The sequence below is a fragment of the Equus caballus genome, chromosome 4, assembly GCF_041296265.1.
Source record: "Equus caballus isolate H_3958 breed thoroughbred chromosome 4, TB-T2T, whole genome shotgun sequence".
In the NCBI taxonomy this organism is placed as follows: domain Eukaryota; kingdom Metazoa; phylum Chordata; class Mammalia; order Perissodactyla; family Equidae; genus Equus; species Equus caballus.
The window spans coordinates 57,475,138-57,494,993 of NC_091687.1; the positions used below are offsets into that span (position 1 = coordinate 57,475,138).

At 39.4% G+C, this 19,856-nt stretch overlaps 2 long non-coding RNA genes across 2 annotated transcripts; both read left to right on the forward strand.

Moving 5' to 3' along the window:
• Nucleotides 1-246: 246 nt before the first annotated feature.
• Nucleotides 247-3,455, forward strand: LOC111773086 (uncharacterized). The gene is made up of 2 exons (XR_002807284.2): nt 247-333; nt 3,306-3,455. It is a non-coding gene; the product is annotated as an uncharacterized lncRNA (long non-coding RNA).
• A 9,079-nt stretch (nt 3,456-12,534) lies between these two features.
• LOC138923762 (uncharacterized) lies at nt 12,535-17,194 on the forward strand. Its single transcript, XR_011437850.1, has 3 exons — nt 12,535-12,635; nt 16,201-16,399; nt 16,841-17,194. It is a non-coding gene; the product is annotated as an uncharacterized lncRNA (long non-coding RNA).
• The last annotated feature ends 2,662 nt before the right edge of the window (nt 17,195-19,856 follow it).

Below are 19,856 nucleotides of genomic sequence, written 5' to 3' on the forward strand. Positions count from 1 at the left end.
AGATCATCAAGGACCTCACTTCTCACCTCCAGTCATCAACCTTACATTTCAGACCACCTTGCTCCCTACCCCATAAATTCCCTGAGTCTCCACTTTTGGAGAGGCAGATTTGAGACTGGTTCTCCTGCTTCCTTTCTTGGTGGCCTTGTGATTACATCCTTTCTCTTTGCAAACTCGTAGTCTTGGTGATTGGCATAATTGTGAGGCGGGCAAAACAAACCTGGTTCAGTCACAATGCTGGTTTCTCTTCAGTGTTTCCCATACAAACAGGTTCTCATTGCTCATGCGCAAGAGAGAGAAAAATCATCTGATATATTTTATTAATATTTAAAGGTTAGTGAATTTACATTTTATTCCTTCTAGTAATATAGCTGTATTTCATAAGGGTTAACATCAATGTTAATCTAAAGAAATGAATGTCTAAAGGTGAAATTATGAGGACCGTAGTATGTGGATGAGGAAGATATTTTTGTCAAAGAAGTTATCCTATTTACAGGAGGAGCTTTAAAAGTGACATTTTAGACATCAGAAGCTTATGCGTGTTTTTACATTATTCAAAATCCAGATATGTAGTCATGCATGGGATCAATTAATTCTGTTTCTAAGAGTAGAACAAGGCATATAATTTCACAAGAACAATTTACAATTATTTCTGCCAAGTTCCTTCAAAATCCAGACATATTAAAGTCCCAATTCCCCTTGACTTACTGCCCTCAGGGACTTTTACCAGCAGGCCATTCTTTACTGTCTGGGCGCAATAAGAGATCAGAAAATGAATGTTCAAGGCTTAAATCTGAACTGTTCTTAATTAAAATAAAATCTTGTTTATGATTTCTGTTCATTCAAGTCACAAATTGTGCCAACACGACACTAAGCAAATGGCTGATTTACACAATTAATCAAAACATCCAGTAGAATAAAAGGAGCATTGACACGTCTGAATTTCAGGAGAAGATGAAGGATAATCCAGATATTTTCTGGACCCATTTCCATCCTGCCCTTTTCAGTGAAGACCCCCTCTCAAACGCTCTTCCCTTCTCTTAATCTCTCCTTTTCTCTTCGTCCTCCCCCATTTTTCATTCCTTTTTCATTTTTCCTTCCTTTTCTATTCCTTCCATCATCCCCTCTTCCCACCTCCTCCTTCAATCAATGATTTGGTTAATACTTACTGGAAGCTGATCGGTTCCAGGCACTGGGCTAAACGCTGGGGATTACACATGAGAAGGCAGAGTGCCTGCTGTTGTAGTTTTCTAACGCTCAGTAACAAATTACCACAAATTAGTGGCTTGATCCAACGCCCGTTTATTAGCTCCCAACTCTGCATGTCTGAAGTTCAGCATGGCGAGGCTTGGGGTCTCACATGGCCAAATCAAGGTGTAAGCCAGGCTGGATCTCAGGTATAGGTTCCAAGGACCAATCCATTTCCACATTCATTCATGTTGTTGACATAATTCAGTTCCTTGCAGTTATAGGCCTGAGGTCTGGGTTATCTTGCTGTCTGTCATCCAGGGCTTCCCTCAGTTCTTTTTTTTTTTTGAGGAAGATTAGCCTTGAGCTAGCATCTGTTGCCAACCCTCCTCTTTTTTGGCTGAGGAAGATAGGCCCTGAGCTAACAGCTGTGCCCATCTTCCTCTATTTTATATGTGGGATGCCTGCCACAGCATGGCTTGATAAGCAGTGTGTATGTCTATGCCTGCGCTCCGAACTGGTGATCCCCAGGCCGCTGAAGTGGAGCACACAAACTTAACCGCTATGCCACCAGGCTAGCTGCTCCCTCAGCTCTTAAAGCCACCCACATTCCTTTTCATATTGCCCCTCCATCTTCAAGCCAGTAACAGTGTGTCAAATACCCCTCACACTTTGTTTCTCTCTACCTTCCTCTTCAGTGGTCAGCCGGAGAAAACTCTCCACTTTTAAGGGTTGATGTGATTACATTGGGCCTCCCTGACTAATCCAGATCAGTCTTCCTATATAACAAAATATAATCTCATCGTATTCACAGATCCCAGGGACTCAGGCAGGACATTTGTGGGGTCCCTTGTAGAAAGCTGCTACATCTGCCATCAAGTTGCTCACAGTGTAGTGGGGGCAGGCAAACAACAGCATTACAGTAAGATAACTGTGGTGGTCTAATGGATAAGAGTTTGTGCTCTTACCACAGGGCGCAGGTTCATTTCTCCGTCAAGGAACCACACTACCTGTCTGTCGGTTGTTATACTGTGGCAGCTGTGAGATGCTGTGACACTGAAAGCTATGCCACTGGTATTTCTAATACCAGCAGGCTCACTCATGGCAGACAGGTTTCAGCAAGGCTTCCAGACTAACACAGACTAGGAAGAAGGACCTGGCCACCCACTTCTGAAGAAATTGGCCATGAAAACCCTATGAATAGCAGCGGAGCATTGTCTGATAGCACTGGGCGGTGAGAGGATGGCGCAAAAAGTCTGGGCAGGGTCCTCTCTGCTGTCCACAGGGTCACTGGGAGTTGGATCGACTCGTTTTCACAAAGATAACTGGACAAAAGAGAGCAGGGTAAACAAACTGTGGCATGTCCATACAATGGGATATTATTCAGTCATAGAAAGGAAGGACATTCTGACACATGCTACAACAGGGATGAACCTGGAGGGCATTATGTAAGTGAAATAAGCCAGACACAAAAGGAAAAATATTGTATGATTCCACTCCTATGAGGTGTTTAGAATAGGCAAATTCATAGAGACAGAAGGTAGAGTAGAAGTCACCAGGGGCTGAGGGCAGGGGGAAAGGGGAGGTATCATTTAATGGGTATAGCATTTCTGTTGGGGATGGTGGAAACATTCTGGAAATGATGGTGGTGATGGCCTCACAGCATTGTTAAGATACTTAATAGCACTGAATTGTATACTTAAAAATGGTTTAAAAGACGTTTCATGTTGTGCATAATTTACCACAATAAAAGAAAATTAAAATTTTGAAAAAAATAGAGTGGGGTCATAAAGACACAGCACAACTGCCTCCTGAAGGATCAAAATGTCAGATTGGGCAGGAGATAAGACGAGTCGAGTGCTAGGAGGAAAAGGGCGTGGACTGTGCGGTGGGAGCGTCGTAATTTCAGTTCTCTTTTCGTTATCTCAGGCCTAGAGTAACTTGTTCATTTTGTCCCGATTTGGCCCTCCTTTCTCACACAGGCCACCTGGAAAGCAAGCCTTATCTAACAACCATGGGTAGTTCTAGAACCTCAAGTGCTGGTGGGAAAGGTGTGAATTAAATAGCTGCTATTTATTATATGTCATTTGGTGACCCCGAGCTCACCTTGTTTCTAGGAAACAAAAGACAGAAGGAAACACAGAGACTGAACACTATGCTACGCCCGGAGTTGCGCTTCCTCGCAGAGTCGCGACGCCTCAGTCTCCCTCTGCCAGATAACTACTGTTCTCGCCAGTTTTACCAATAAAATAATTGAGGTTTTGAGAGTTTAGATAATTTCCTCCACGTCAGGCAGCTGGGAAGGTGAAGCGTTTGCCCACCTCAGGGTCTTGTACTATGTCTATCGAGTGTCTATCTTCCTTCTCAACTGTATCATCACGACCACCCCCACACACGTCTGCTTAACATTATTCACCATTATTAAGCAGGGCTACCATGTTCAGCTTCATAGACTGTGCTCTGCAAAAGACCCCAGAGCACCATTCACATAGATTTCAATGTAAAAGATGCTCCCTATGGTTGTACAGTGCCCAACCTGCACAAACACACATGGCAAACCTCTCTTAAGGTTTTGGCTTAAGCATTACTTCCTCGGGGGGGCTGGATAGATCTCCACTCACGCTGCACCTGTATTCTCCTTCAAAGCATCTATAACAAGTACACTTAAGTAGTTATTTTCATAATTAATGTTTGATATCTGACCTCCCTGCAAAACTGTACATTCAATAATGGGAGGCCTCTCATCTGCCTTAAATCCTTTTGAACAAATGGCTGAGGTAGAGCTGCATTTATATGAGTTCAAAGCAAGACTTTTCAGTTGTGATTCACTGACGGCTGTGACTGAAGCCCAGAAGGATGTGGAACTCAAAGAATAGCATACTAGCTCTCTAAACCTAAACTCTTGCATCATTCATTTTTTCTATAGCCTGTTAGATTAATAACATTTTTTGCAATTTTACCAAATACGTTGATCATAATGCTTCCCATGCCTATATTGTCTGCTAAAGAGGCACTGTGCAGAGGCATGTTTGTTCTAGATGCCTGTGCTGGATTGAAGAGTGTCCCCCCAAAATCCACCTGGAACCTCAGAATGTGACCTTATTTAGGAATGGGGTCTTCAGATGTGTAATTAGTTAAGATAAGGTCATACTGGATTGAGGTAGGCCCCAAAATTCAATGACTGGTGATTTTATAGGAGAAAGGAGAGAGAGAGTCAGACACAGAGACAGAGTAGACACAAGAGGAAAGAAGGCCATGGGACAACAGAGGCGGAGATGGGAGCGATGCAGCCACAAGTCAAGGAACACCAAGGGCTGCTGGCAGCTCCCAGAAGCTGGCAAGAGGCGAGGAATGACTCTTCCTTAGAGCCTTTGGAAGTAGGATGGCCCTCAGACACCTTGATTTCAGACTTCTAGACTCTAAACTGTGAGCGAATAAATTTCTATTGTTTTAAGCCATCCAGTTTCTGGTTCTTTGCTATGGCACTCTTAGGAAACTAATAAACTTTCTATAACCACTTAGGGTCAAGACAATGCTGAGAGCTGTGACAATAGATCTCAAATTTTCAGTAGCTTCTTAACAGAAGTTTGAGACTCAGGAGTGATAGTCTACTGTAGGTGTTCCTGGAGTATTGGTGGCTCTCCTCCACGTGGTGATTCAGGGATCCAGCCTCTTTTTATCTTGTGTTTCCTCTATTGTCTGTGGAAAAAGAAAGAGTGTTTAGAGCACATACTCCCTTTTTAATTTCCTTAAATGACACAAATTTCTGCTCACATTCCATTGGCAAGAACTAATTACTTGGCTCCACTAGATAAAAGAGTAAATACAGTTGCTTTTGAATGGCAATTCTATGTTGTGGAAAGGGAACACAAATTTTGCTGGACAGTCTCTGCTGTCTTGACCTCCCAACCTCATTGATGTGGCCAGTCTGAGCAGTGACCTCATACTTGGCACAAAATAATGAGTTTGTTTAATCAGACTCTCATTCTTAGAAATTTTGTCTTAGAACCTCAGAAACAATCCAGCACTTAGAAGAGGAGCTAAAGCTGAAAGGATATACTCAGAGAGTTGCAGGTAGGGTCATGGCCACACACAATTATGAGAAGCCCAAGTTATGAGGAAACAGAAACTATGAATAATCAAGAACTTTAATGAATATGCAATTCAACAGGAAGAGGATAACGAACTAGCTGACTTCCAAGAGTTGCTAGGTCATATTAATAGCAGAGAGCCAGAGTGAAATCAAAATCCTTCTGCTAGGGCTCCTAAAGCATCTGTGGATCAAGTGCCCAACTCTTCTAAGACTCAAGTGACTGTATTTCCTGTTTCTGGAATCTTCCAACATCCCAGCTGCCATTGTTACACATGTATGCTTACAATATCCTCCCCTATGCTATCTACCTCTTGTGACTTGCATAATTTGAGATAATTATTTCCTGCAATCCAAAGAATATCACAAAAACAGTCATCCTGTACTTATTCCTTATCATCTGCATATTAGAGAGAAAGAAAGCAAATTAACTTGTGGGAGATCTGCAGCTAGTACACCACACAGCTCTGACTCAGCAGTCCATTCCTTGGATTGCGGGGCCATTCTGCTCCCATGAAAAAGCTCCATGGTCAGCTAAAGTTCACACTGTGTCATTCAGCGTTCTTAGTTGCAGACAACAGAATTCACTCTAGCCACTTTAAGCAGAAAAAGATTGATTACAAGGTATTAGGTAGTGAACAAAACTTGTAGGAGGAAAACTAAGTTCAAATGGAGCCAGGAGAAGAGATCAACCATTCAACGAGGCCGTTCTAGCAAAACCCATAGATGCTTAGCACCTATGGTGGGAACTGCAGAGGAAACATTTCACAGCAGTTGTCCCAGAAGAACCAAACTCCTCTGCCGTTGTACTTGTCTGAAGATCTGATTCCCCCATGTGTGGTTGCCTCCTCATATTGCTCTCTTCTGCTTTCAAGATTTTTCTTAGCAGAATCTAGATTACAAACAGAAACCTAGTTGCAAGAGAGTGTGGGAATGTAGTTTTCAGCGGTCTAGCCTTTGTAATACAGGAGGGCAGGTGAAAGGGGGTTGGAAAGGGTGTCGAATATGCCAATCTCTAATAGCTGCAATCCATATCAACTCCTAGAAACTGACGTACCAGAGGAGAACTCCTGATACACCCAACCACAGTGCGTGGTAGAAGTATTACTCCATAGTGGGTGAGTGAGAGCACTCTCCATGCTTCATCTATGATGACAGTACCTGAGTGAGAGCATGGACCAGTTCTTCTGAACTTAGTGTACTCACTGATCTGAAGGACTCTGACAGTGAAGTCAATTTATGTACCATCCTTTAGGGTAAGATAGAGAGCAATGATCACCAGCACTGGTCATCAGGTCACTAGAGATTCTTGTGAAAATATTTTTTTAATATTTTTTGTATTTATTTTCAGATGTACATCATAATATATTTCAAACTCTGTGCAGATTACATCATGTTCACCACCCAAAAACTAATTATAGTCCATCCCCTCACAGGTGAGCCTAATCACCCCTTTTGCCCTCCCCCTCCCCTCTTCTCCTATGGTAACCACCAATCCAATCTCCAATGCCATGTGTTTGTTTGTCATTGTTTTTATCTTCTACTTATGAATGAGATCATATAGAATTTGACTTTCTCCCTCTGACTTATTTCACTCAGCATAATACCCTCAAGGTCCATCCATGTTGTCACAAATGAGCAGATTTAATCATTTCTTATGGCTGAGTAGTATTCCATTTGTATATATACCACATCTTCTTTATGCATTCGCCCCTTGATGGGCACCTACATTGCTTCCAAGTCTTGGCTATTGTGAATAATGCTGCAACGAACATAGGGGAGCATGTATCTTTATGCATTTGTGTCTGCAAGTTCTTTGTATAAATACCCAGCAGTGGAATAGCTGGATCATATGGTAGATCTATTCTTAATTTTCTGAGGAATCTCCATACTGTTCCATAGAGGTTACACCAGTTTGCACTCCCACCAGGAGTGTTTGAAGGTTCACTTCTCTCCACATCCTCTCCAACACTTGTTTCCTGTCTTGTTAATTATAGCCATTCTGATGGGAGTGAGGTGAAGTCTCATTGTAGTTTTGATTTGCATTTCCCTGATACTTAATGATGCTGAGCATCTTTTCATGTGCATGTTGGCCATCTGTATATCTTCTTTGGAGAAATCTCTGTTCAGATCTTTTGCACATTTTTTAATTGGGTTGTTAGCTTTTTTGTTGTTGAGATGTATGAGTTCTTTGTATATTTTGGATATTAACCCTATATCTGATATATGCTTTGCAAATATCTTTTTCCAGTTGTTAGGTTGTCTTTTCATTTTCTTGATAGTTTCCTTTGCTGTGCAGAAGCTTTTTAGTTTGATGTAGTCCCATTTGTTTATTTTTTCTATTGTTCCCCTTGCCGGGTCAGACATGGTATTTGAAAAAATGCTGCTAAGACCAATGTCAAAGAGCATACTGCCTATGTTTTCTTCTTAGAATTTTCATGGTTTCAGATCTTACATTCAAGTCTTTAATCCATCTTGATATCATTTTTGTGTATGGTGTAAGATAACGGTCTACTTTCATTCTTTTGCATGTGGCTGTCCAGTTTTCCCAATACCATTTATTGAAGAGACTTTCCTTTTTCCATTATATGTTCTGGGCTCCCTTGTTGAAAAATAGTTGTCCATACGTGTGTGGGTTTCTTTTTGGACTCTTGGTTCTGTTCCATTGATCTATGCGTCTGTTTTTGTGCCAGTACCATGCTGTTTTGGTTACTATAGCTTTGTAGTATATTTTGAAATCAGGGAGTGTGATACCTCCAGCTTTGTTCTTTTTTCTCAGGAATCCTTTGGCCATTAGGAGTCTTTTGTTGTTCCATATAAATTGAGGATTCTTTGTTCTATTTCTGTGAAAAATGTTGTTGGGACGTTGATAGGGATTGCATTGAATCTATAGATTGCTTTAGGAAGTATGGGCATTTTAACTATGTTAATTTTTCTAACCAAGAGCATGGAATATCTTTCCATTTCTTTGTGGTTTCTTCAATTTCTCTCAACAATGTCTTATAGTTTTCAGCGTACAGATCTTTCACCTATTTCGTTGAGTTTATTCCTAGGTATTTTGTTCTCTGGCTAAGACTTCTTCCAATACTATGTTAAATAAGAGTGGTGAAAGTGGGCATCCTTGTCTGGTTCCTGTTCTTGGAGGAATAGCTTTCAGTTTTTCTCTATTGAAAATGATATTATGTAGGTTTGTCATATATAGCCTTTATTGTGTTGAGATATTTTCCTTCTATACCCATTCTATTTAGAGTTTTTATCATAAATGCATGCTGTATCTTGTCAAATGCTTTCTCTGCGTCTATTGAGATGATCATGTGATTTTTATTCTTCATTTTGTTAATGTGGTGTATCACGTTGATTGATTCGTGGATTTTGAACAATCCCTGCATCCCTTGAATAAATCTCACTTGATCATAGTGTGTGATCTTTTTAATGTATTGTTGTATTCCATTTGCTAGTATTTTTTTGAGGATTTTTGTCTCGATGTTCGTCAGTGATATTGGCCTGTAATTTTCTTTTTTTGTGTTGTCCTTATCTGGTTTTGGTATCAGGGTAATGTTGGCTTCTTAGAATGAATTAGGAAGCTTTCCCTCCTCTTCAACTTTTTGGAAGAGTTTGAGAAGGATAGGTGTTAAGTCTTGTTTGATTGTTTGATAGAATTCACCAGGGAAGCCATCTGGTCCTGGAGTTTTATTTTTTGGAAGATTTTTGATTACTGTTTCAATCTCCTTGTTGATGATTGATCTATTGAAATTCTCTATTTCTTCTTGATTCAGTTTTGCTAAGTTGTGTGATTCTAAGAATTTATCCATTTCTTCTATATTACCCAATTTGTTTGCATATAGCTTTTCTTAGTATTCTCTTATAATCTTTTGTATTTCTGAGGTGTTGTAATTTCTCCTCGTTCATTTCTGTTTTTATTTGTTTGAGCCTTCTTTCTTTTTGGCTTGATGAGTCTAGTCTGAATTGCTGTCAACTTCCCTCTTAGAATGGCTTTTACAGTATGCCATATATTTTGGCATGTTATATTTTCATTTCCATTTGTCTCCAGATATTTTTTTATTTCTCCTTTGATTTCTTCATTGACTCAATCATTGTTCACTACCATTTTGTTTAATCTCCACATTTCTGTGGCTCTTCCAATTTTCTTGTTTCTAGTTTCTAGTTTCATACCTTTGTGGTCAGAAAAGATGCTTGGTAATATTTCGATCTTCTTAAATTTATTGAGACTAGTTTTGTGGCCTAATATGTGATCAGTCTTGGAGAATGTTCCATGAAAATTTGAAAAGAATGTGTATTCTGCAGTTTTTGGATGGAATGTTCTGTATATATCTATTAAGTCCATCTGGTCTAATGTGTCATTTAAGGCCAACGTTTCCTTATTGATCTGCTGTTAGATGATCTATCCATTGATGTAAGTGGAGTATTAAAGTCCCCTATTATTATTGTGTTACTGTCTATTTTTCCTTTTAAGTCTGTTAATAATTGCTTTATATATTTAGGTGTGCCTATGTTGGGTGCATAAATATGTACAAGTGTTATATCATCTTGTTAGATTGTTCCCTTTCTCATTATGTAGTGCCCTCCTTTGTCTCTTATTACAGTTTTTGTTTTTAAGTCTATTTTGTCTGATAGAAATATTGCTACCCCAGCTTTCTTTTCTTTGCCATTTTCATGGATCATCTTTGTCCATCACTTCACTTTCAGTTTGTGAGTGCCTTTAGGTCTGAAGTGTGTCTCTTGTATGCAGCATATATATGGGTCTTGTTTTTTATCCAATCGGCCCCCCTATGCCTTTTGATGGGAGCATTTAGTTCATTGACATTTAAAGCAGCTGTTGATAAATATGTATTTATTTCCATTTTGTTACTTTTTTTCTGGGTGGTGGAGTAGTTCTTCTTTGTGCCTTTCTTCTTCTCTTGCTCTCTTCCCTTGTGGTTTGATGACTTTCTTTAGTAATATGTTTGGCTTCCTTTCTTTTACTTATTTGTGTATTTATTATATGTTTCTGGTTCGTAATTACCATGAAGCTCATATATAATAATCTCTGTATATAGCAATCTCTACTGTGTTGATAGTCTCTTTAGTTTGACATCTTTCTAAAAGCTCTACTCGTTTACTCCCCTCCTCCTACATTTTATGTTTATGATATCATAGCTAATCTCTTATTTTGCTTTGTATCCATTACCCCCTTATCATTGAAATAGGTAATTTTAGTACTTTTGTCTTTTGACCTTCATATTAACATCATAGGTGATTGATCTGTTACTTTTACTGTAATTTTGCCTTTACCAGTGATTTTGTTGCTTTTTTTTAATAATTTTCTTATTCCTATTTGTGGTCTTCTCTTTCCCACTTAAATAAGTCCCTTTAGCATTTCTTACAGAACTGGTTTCTTGCTGATAAACTTCTTTAAGTTTTGCTTGTCTGAGAAGCTCTTTATCTCTCCTTCCATCCTGAATCATAACCTTGCTGGATAGAGTTTCTTGGCTGTAGGTTTTTTCCTTTCAGCACTTTAAGCATATGGTGCCACTCTCTTCTAGCCTGTAGGATTTTGACTGAGAAGTCAGCTGATAGCCTTATGGGATTTCCTTTTTATGTTACTTGTTGCCTTTCTCTTGCAGCTTTTAGGATTCTCTCTTTATCTTTAATTTTGGACATTTTAATTATAGTGTGTCTTGGTGTGGGCCTCTTTGGGTTTATCTTGTTAGGTGTTCTCTGTGCTTCCTATACTTGGATGTCTGTTTCCTTCTTTAGGTTAGGAAAGTTTTCAGCTATTACTTATTCAAATAGATTCTTTGCCCCTTTGTCTCTCTTCTCCTTCTGGAACACCTATAATACAAATGTTAGTGTGCTTGATATTGTCCGAGAATTCCCTTAGACTGTTCTCATTCTTTTTATTTCTTTTTTCTTTTATCTGTTTAGCTTGGGGGATTTCCTCTAGTGTTTCATCCAGCTCACTGATCCATTCTTCTGTTTCATCTGCTCTGCTCTTGAGTCTCACCAGTGAATTTTTCATTTCCAGTGTTGTATTCCTCATTTCTGATTGGTTCTTTTTTATATTTTCCAATTCTTTGCTGACGTTCTCACTGCATTCATCTAGTCTTCTCTCAAGATCAGTGAGCATCCTTATGACTTTTTGTTTGAACTCTTTGTCAGGTAGATTGTTTATTTGTTTCATTTAGTTCTTTTTCTGGTAACACATTTCTTTAATCATATCACTCTCCAGTTCAGAAACCTAAGCAATTTTCCATTGTTTGAAAAATAACAAATTTCTAACAGTTGGAGCCCTCTATGTTCTGGGACAAAGCTAGCTTTCCAGTTCATATAGATTTTACATTTTGTGGTCAAGCTGGTCTCTTGCTTGTCCCCCAAAATGCATGGCCATTGCCTACCTCTGTATGTTTCTTCCTGTTGCTTTCTCTGCTGAAATCATCTCTGACTCTTAAAGTTAAACTTTTTCTACAAGATCCACACCCTTATCATCAGCTTATTCTATAAGCTTTTCTGGACCACCCTAGCCAGGAGCAACCTCTTCATCCCTAACAACCTCAGAAGCTCTATTACAGCACTAACCACATGCTCTCTTATGTTATGGGTTTTGGTATATATGTTTTTCAGCTTTTGCTTCAACCTCTTCCCAAGTCTTGGGGTCAGGAACTATAGCTGAGTCATCTTTATACCCCAAAAATTTCCTTGTCCAATGATTTACACAGAGCAGGGATTTAATGTGTCTTAGTTGTGTGCATGCCCATACATATGAATGAATTAGGAGCATTAAGAGTAAAGAGTTATGTTACCTATAATTTGAATGTAGGTGATCAAATTGACCATACTCAACTGTAGTTTTATATATACATATTATGGAGTTTGTATACTGACATTTCTACATTTGTAAAGAAATCAATCACCTGATCCTAATTTTCAGTGTTTTACCATGCTCTGCATTCAACAGTGAAGGAGGAATATGTGTCAGAGGAAGCAATGGCTCTCTAGTTACGTGAAACGTGTTCAGGATTTTGTACAATGGTTTGCCGTTTGTCAAAGCTAACAGGCTCCTCAGCAAAAAAAAAAAAAAAGCCACATCAGATGAATTATGGTTTCCTTCTTGCTCTCAGAGCAGCAGTAACCCATGGCCACGTTAGTTAGAGCATAGAGTCGTTAACCACTGTTACAAGAGACTCAGCCTTGACGTGGAAACACTTCAGCAGCTCTTTAGCAGAAGGCTAACATATCTGGGTTACTCAGTGTCAAATACATTTTGTGCACCTCTGTGGGACTGCCTGAAACAAAGTGAAGTTACTGAGGCCTGCAAAGTATGGGAAATTGACTCCCAGAGAAACTCCTTCAATGTCAGGTAACTGGATATGTGTGCCATGACATTTTTAAAATGTGTATGTATCTATGGTTATAAATCAAGGTATATTCTTAGCTAGATTGAAGGCTGCTCATGGATCTGCTCTTTTTCCTACAAAAGATGTTGAGCTTTGTTTGTTTTTCTCTCTGAGGAGCAGCACCTTATAATGCCACATAATTCCAAGAGATATCAGAAAGCAATCTTGTGTGTTCCCTCATGAGTTTCAAGAGCCAATCTCTCAGGGAAAGGGGAGAATTTTGTGATTTATCAGCTGCCTTGTTTAAACACTTCACAAGTGAATTATTGCAATCTACATGAGGCACTCAAAATAACAACTTTCTCTAAACACTAACCTTCACTCAATCACTGAATAAGAGGACAGGGAACTATGACCAGCATAAAATGGCAGTCCTTTACTTGAAGCCCAGAAAAGATTCATAAAATCATTAAATTCTCCCACAAGTCACTATATTAAAAGGGAAAAACTTGATCAAAGAAGGAACATAGTTAAAGGGAAACAATTGGCATATTATTTTGACTAGTAGGATTGACAAATTTTAATAAAATTAGATGATTGAGATATTACAGTCAGGAGGTCTCTTGGAACAAGGAAGAGAAAATTTTCAGCTGTAATTCTTAGATATTTTTTGTCATTGTCTTTATACTTTATATCCAAGATGAACATAAGGACAATTTAAAATAGTACTTAGTGGAACAATACTGATTGTCTATTGTGCTATTCCAGGTAGAGAGAGTAAAATTCTCTCCTAACTGCCCAAAGGAAATAAGCTCGAAATAAAGATGAGAAAATCCAGCCTGCTTCAGTGCCACTAGAGGAAGAAAAAAGAAAAAAAAATACCATAAGAACAGTAAAATGTAGTCATGATATGTTGTCTTGGATATCTCACCTTGTACTCAATGAAGAAACAAGTGTGAAGAATGACAGAATTTTTTCTTCACTGATTTCTAGGAGGAGAGAAAACATTACATTCAAACAAGACAATCATGAGTTTTGTAGTAATAACAGAAGTCTTCTAAAGACAGCATTGTTTATTGAGTATTATGTATGTATCAGGCACTACTCTACACTTTCTATAAATTATTACTAATTATAACAACCAACTGAGAATAAGTATTACTATATTGCTGTTTTCGTTTTACAGAAGAGGAAACTATTGCTCAGTAAAGATCAGAAGTGTATCCAGAGCACCACAGCTAGTAACTTATGGTGCTGGCTTCAAACCCAGATCTGTGATACTAAAACCTGTGCTCTTTCCATCATATTACAGTAATTCCCAACAGACTGGCCCCAGCAACAGAGAAACAGTCTAGGGTGTATCTTAACTATACGGCACAGAGCTACATGGTATATGAAAGAAATTTCTAGACGTGGTCTCCAGTTTTGTATGGAGCTCAGAGTTTAAGAACCACCCTGATATGAGCAAAGTGAAAGACCATATTTGGGTAATTGCCTTATATACAAATTAAATTAATAAATAGACAGGTGTCCACAATCAGAAGACTTCCTATCACTATACCACCCCCATGGAAATACAAATTTTCCTTTCCAGGCTGTCCTTTATTTCTCCGTGTTAGCATTTATCTCCCTATTTGCATATCACAAATTCTCTCCTTGCTGGTGTCCAGCTATATGGGGCAAAAACCACATGCATTCAGCTTACAAAGTGCGATCTCAGTTCCCTGCCCTTCTTGGGGTGGCTTTACACCCCTCTCATTCTTTCACAGTGTGCTCTTCTTTCTATTCCTCTTGTCCACTGGTGACTCTACCAACCCTGGAACTTGAGGATCCTTGGGAATTTCTCACAGGGCTCTGGACCCACTCTAAGATCCAAGCCAAAATGGTTTTCTTCTAAAATGTAGAGGCTCTGCATTTGAAGTCTTTCTGCCTTCCTGGATTTATCAGTTTTTTAGACCATGTTCTCTTTTCTAGCTGACTTGACCTTTGCTGAGAGATGAAAATGTTTTTGGCCACATCCTGTCTCCTTTAACCCTCGCTCATATCACAATGCATTCTGCTCCCCTGATCTTGAAAATTCTTATTGCATACCTCCCTCTGCCACCTTAGCTTTCTCTCTTATATAGACTGTCTACCAAACTAGCCCATTATCTACTTGCCCATATGTACTCCTCCTTCTGTCAGACAAAATTAGACTCATACTTGCTTGTAATTTAGAGAGAACAATTTTTGCCACATTACTATCACCTTAAAGGAGCTCCCAAGCAGCTCAGTGAAAAATCCACAAACTTCTTTTTTTTAAATCCACTGACTTTTGTATTGCCCAAAACCTTTGCTGGAAGAATCCCCAATGTTGAATCTGATCACATGTCAGGCCTCCATTGGCCACCACATTGGCATCCTGGCTGGGCAGCATTCTGTGTACCTGTCAGCTGAAGCATCCTCTTTCAATTGCCCCTAACCAGGTTGGCTTGTTTCTCTAAAGGACCCCAGGTGGGATAAAATCTAAATGGTTCTTCCTCTCTCTCTTGCCATTCTCTCCTCCTCCCTCTTTTTCTTACTTTAGACACAATCTGTATGATCCACAAAACCTAACATTGACTCTGTTGCATTATGTGTCTCTTTTTATGTGTAAGTTTTTGTTTTTGTTTCTTTAAAGATTGGCACCTGAGCTAACAACTGTTGCCAATCTTTTTTTCTTCTCCTCCCCAAAGCCCCCCAGTACCTAGTTGTATATTCTAGCTGTAGGTCCTTCTGGTTGTGCTATGTGGGACACCACCTCAGCATGGCCTGATGAGCGGTGCATGTCTGCTCCCAGGATCTAAACCAGCAAAACCCTGGGCCGCTGAAGCAGAGTGCACAAACTTAACCACTCAGCCATGGGGCCAGCCCCCTATGTGTAAGTTTTATATCCCAAATAGACTGAAGACTCCTTTAGAGCAGGAGCCTTGTCCTATCATCTTTATGCCCCCTACAATATCTAGCATGATAAACAACAGATAGTCAAAATCTGTTCTTTAATTTTAATTGATCTGCAGGTGGAGCTGAGCTATTTATAGCATCATCAGGTACTTTTGATAATTGAAGATGAGGAGATTCTGCACAATCCTAAAGCCTTTCTTCATAGATGGAATTTGTTTTAAGGAAGCAAAAAACAAAGATACGTCTGGGAACTTTGACTGAGGGGAATTGGCATTTAAACTACATCTACTGGCTCCAATATTGGCACCAGGTTAACATTCAGTTTCTGGAACTCTTCATTTCACTTGGGTTCCAATTATTCTTGCTCTCTCATCAAAAATGTAAATTCCCTTGTAGGATCGTGCGGAACAGACACTTAATATTTACTCATCATTCTCCTAATTGGTTTCCCAATCAATAGTTACTACAGTTGAAAATTGTCATTGCTATGTCTTAGAAAACAAAGATTATATGGAACCAAAACTGTAAAGGCACAAAAGTGATCATAAAACACACATTTTAGGTATATGCAATAAATTTAACAAATATTAAGGGCTTTGATCTGAATGTCTGTGTCCTCCTAAAATTCACATGTTGGAATCCTTACGCCCGATGTTATGGTGTTAGAAGGTGCGGCCTTTGAGAGGTGATGAGGTGTTGACGGTGGAGGCCTCACGAATGGGATCAGTGCTCTTGTAGAAGACATCCCAGAAAGCTGCCTAGCCCCCAGTCCACCGTGCAAGGAGACGAGAATTCTGCAGCCCCGAAGAGAGCGTTCATCGGACGATGCTGGCACCTTGATCTCGGCTGTCCAGGCTCCAGAACTGTGAGAAATAAATTTCTGTTGTTTATAAGCCACCTAGTCTGTGGTATTTTGTTACAGCAGCCTGAGTGGACTAAGAACAGACTTTGTTGTCATTTTAATCTATCATGACCAGATTTCAATCTATTCACCAAATAATTCAGGCACCTTGACAATATAATTTCAAGGTAGCTAAAATCTATAAAATTAAATAGCTAGATTTTAATTTGTATTTACTTTATTAAAAATGTAAATGTGTTCTATTTAATAACGGTTATTTTCACTAGCTGTTCCATTCTATATTACTCAGTCAATATTATTGTAAAGTTTCCATACTTTATACCAGGCACCATTTGCTCCTACCCACCTAAGAAAAGGTGATGTTCTCTATATGGCTTTAAAAAAACTGTTTTCAATATCAAAAAACTTTCTTTCTCCCCTTCTCTGTCATACTTTCTCCCTTAGGTCGGCCAAGGATGATGATTACAACATGGGAGTATCTTCGCAGTTTTCCTATTCTCAGAAGTTTTCCACATTTAGTGTCTCAAGAGCCCATTTAAAATAGGTATATTATGGGCTTATTTTCTGGATGTACCTAATCTACACCACCTGTTCAGGTTGTTATCAACTTTCCCTGACTTTTTCCTTACAAATGGACCTTGGAGTCAATATTTAAACACATTATATCTAGCCTCTCAATGCGTTAATTTGGTAAGTAGAATTTTATTTCTTAAATTCCAGTAAATCTTCATTTAAAATTCTTTAATATCTGGAGTTCATGGTGTTGAGCAAATTTCTCTCAGCATGTTTAATCCCAACATTATACCCTGAGAATATTAGTTTCTCACGGATGAATGAATCCACCATACTACACCATCATACTAATTGATTAACATTCACCCCATTTATTTATTCAGCTAATAATACTTGAGCACCTACTATGGGCCAGATACTGTGTTAGATACTGAGCGCACAAAAGTGCAAAAAGACAAAGGGAAGGCAGAAATCTGTTAAGTGCCACAAAAGCAATAAACTCTGGAAGTAAATAGGAGGGGCATCTAACTTAACCTTGCGGGGAGGGGGAGCAGGGGCGGGGGGAGGAGGGAGTAGTGTGCTGATTAAGAGAACATTCCCAGAGGAAAAAGACCAAAGCTGAAATCTGGAAGTTGAGCAGGAATTATCCCGGGAAGTGGAGGGAGGAGGTAATGAAGTTAACACTCACAGAGCCTCCTCTGGGCCACTTACTGTTCTTTGCTTACAGTAACTCGTAGAATCTTCAAAACAACCAGACAATGCAGGTACTACTAGAATATACAGATGAAGAAACTGTGGCACATCAAGGTCAGATAACTTGCTTGAGGTCACACAGCTGGTAAACACAGTCAGACATCACGTCCAAGCATCTGAGCCCTGCTTGTACTGTCTTTTCCAGCAGAGACAACACAGCCCCAGGGGCAACAGTAAGAAAAATAGACCTTACCTTTGCTGAGCACTTTGTCAAGTTCCTGGCATGCATGACTTCATTTATCCTTTGTATTATCCTATGAATTAAGTGCTGTTATTTGCCTCATCATTACAAATGTAGCTTCAAAGGCTTAAAAAGATTGAGTAAACGCAGTGAGATACTACTTCACACGCACTAAAATGGCACACACAAAAAAACACGGAACATTACAAGCGATGGTGAGGATGTGAAGAAATTGGAACCCTCGTCCGCTGTTGATAGGCATGTAAAATGCTGCTGCCACTGTGGAAAACAGTTTCATTGTTCCTCAATAAGTTAAACATAGAACTACCATAGGACCCAGCAGTTCCACCCTTGGGTGTATACCCAAAAGAACTGAAAACAAGTGTTCAAAAAAAAACTTGCACACAAATTTTTTTTATTTTTAACTTTTTATTTTATTTTATTTTATTTTTTGAGGAAGATTAGCCCTGAACTAACATTTGCTGCCAATCCTCCTCTTTTTGCTGAGGAAGACCTGTCCTGAGCTAACATCCATGTCCGTCTTCCTGTACTTCAGATGTGGGACACCTGCCACAGCATGATTTCTCAAGCAGTGTGTAAGTCCGCACCCAGGATCTGCATCAGTGAACTGTGGGCCACCGCAGTGGAATGTGTGAATTTAACCGCTGCACCACCGGGACGGCCTCTGTCAGTTTATTTTTTCATTTTTTTATTTTTTGGGTTGGAAGATTGGCTCTTAGCTAACACCTGTGCCAATCTTCCTCTATTTTGTATGTGGGATGCCACCACAGCATGGCTTGATGAGCAGTGTGTAGGTCTGTGCCTGGTATCCCAACTTGCAAACCCCAGGCTACTGAAGCAGAGTGCATGAACTTAACCACTACACCACTGGGCCAGCCCTGCACACAAATATTAATAGCAGCACTATTCACAACAGCTGAAAGGTAGAAAGAACCCAAAAGTCTAATCAACTGATAAATGGATAAGCAAAATGTGGCATATCCATACAGTTGAACATTATTTGACCATAAAAAGGAATGAAGTGCTGATACATGCTAAAACACGGATGAGCCTTGAAAACTCTATGCTAAGTAAAAAAGCCAGATGCAAAAGGTGACATATTGTATGATTCCATTTATATGGAATATTCGGAGTTGGCCAATCCATAGAGACAGAAAGCAGATTAGTGGCTGCCAGGGGCTGCAGGGAGGGAGAATGAAAAATGATTGCTTAATGGGTATGGAGTTTCCTTTTTGTGGTGTTGAAAATGTCTGGAACTAGATAGTGGTGATGGCTGTACAGCATTATGAATGTACTAAATGTTGCTAATGGTAAGTTTTATGTTATGTGGATTTTACCAAAATATTTTAAAAGGGAAAAAGATATGGTAAGAAAGAAAAAAATTGAGTAACTTGCTCAGGACTGGACAGCACATCAAAGAAATGGTGTTTTTGAAATCATGTAGGAAAGACATGTCAGGAACTCCAAGTTGTGACTTCAGTGAGGTGTATGTGGGTGGGGGGGGGCGCAGGGGAAGGGCAAAAGTTGAGGCAGGAGGATGAATCAGAGTCTCCATCATGAAGACACCTTGCAAGGTGATGTAAATAACCCTAGAAGTACAGACACAGGAATGGGAGCCCTGAGGGAAGAGATAAGTGTCACCGACCTGTCATTTTAGTAAGGTCTTTCCCCATTACATACTCCTCCCTATATGAACTGTGTCCTCTAGGTTTCCTGATAGAGAAAGTGACCAGTGAAACAGAATAAACCTAGCGGTTAGTCAATAGCCATCCTCCATCTCCAACTGAACAGTGAAAATAGAAATAATTTATTTCAAAGCTCAAATACCTCATCTGTAAAATGAGGATAATAATAATAGTTTCTATTTCATAGGTTTGCCAAAGGATAAAATGAGTTAATATATACAAAGTCCTTGGAATAGTGCCTGGCACTGTCAATGCCGGATAAATGTTGGCTATTACAGTCATACAATGCACAACAATGTTTTGGTCA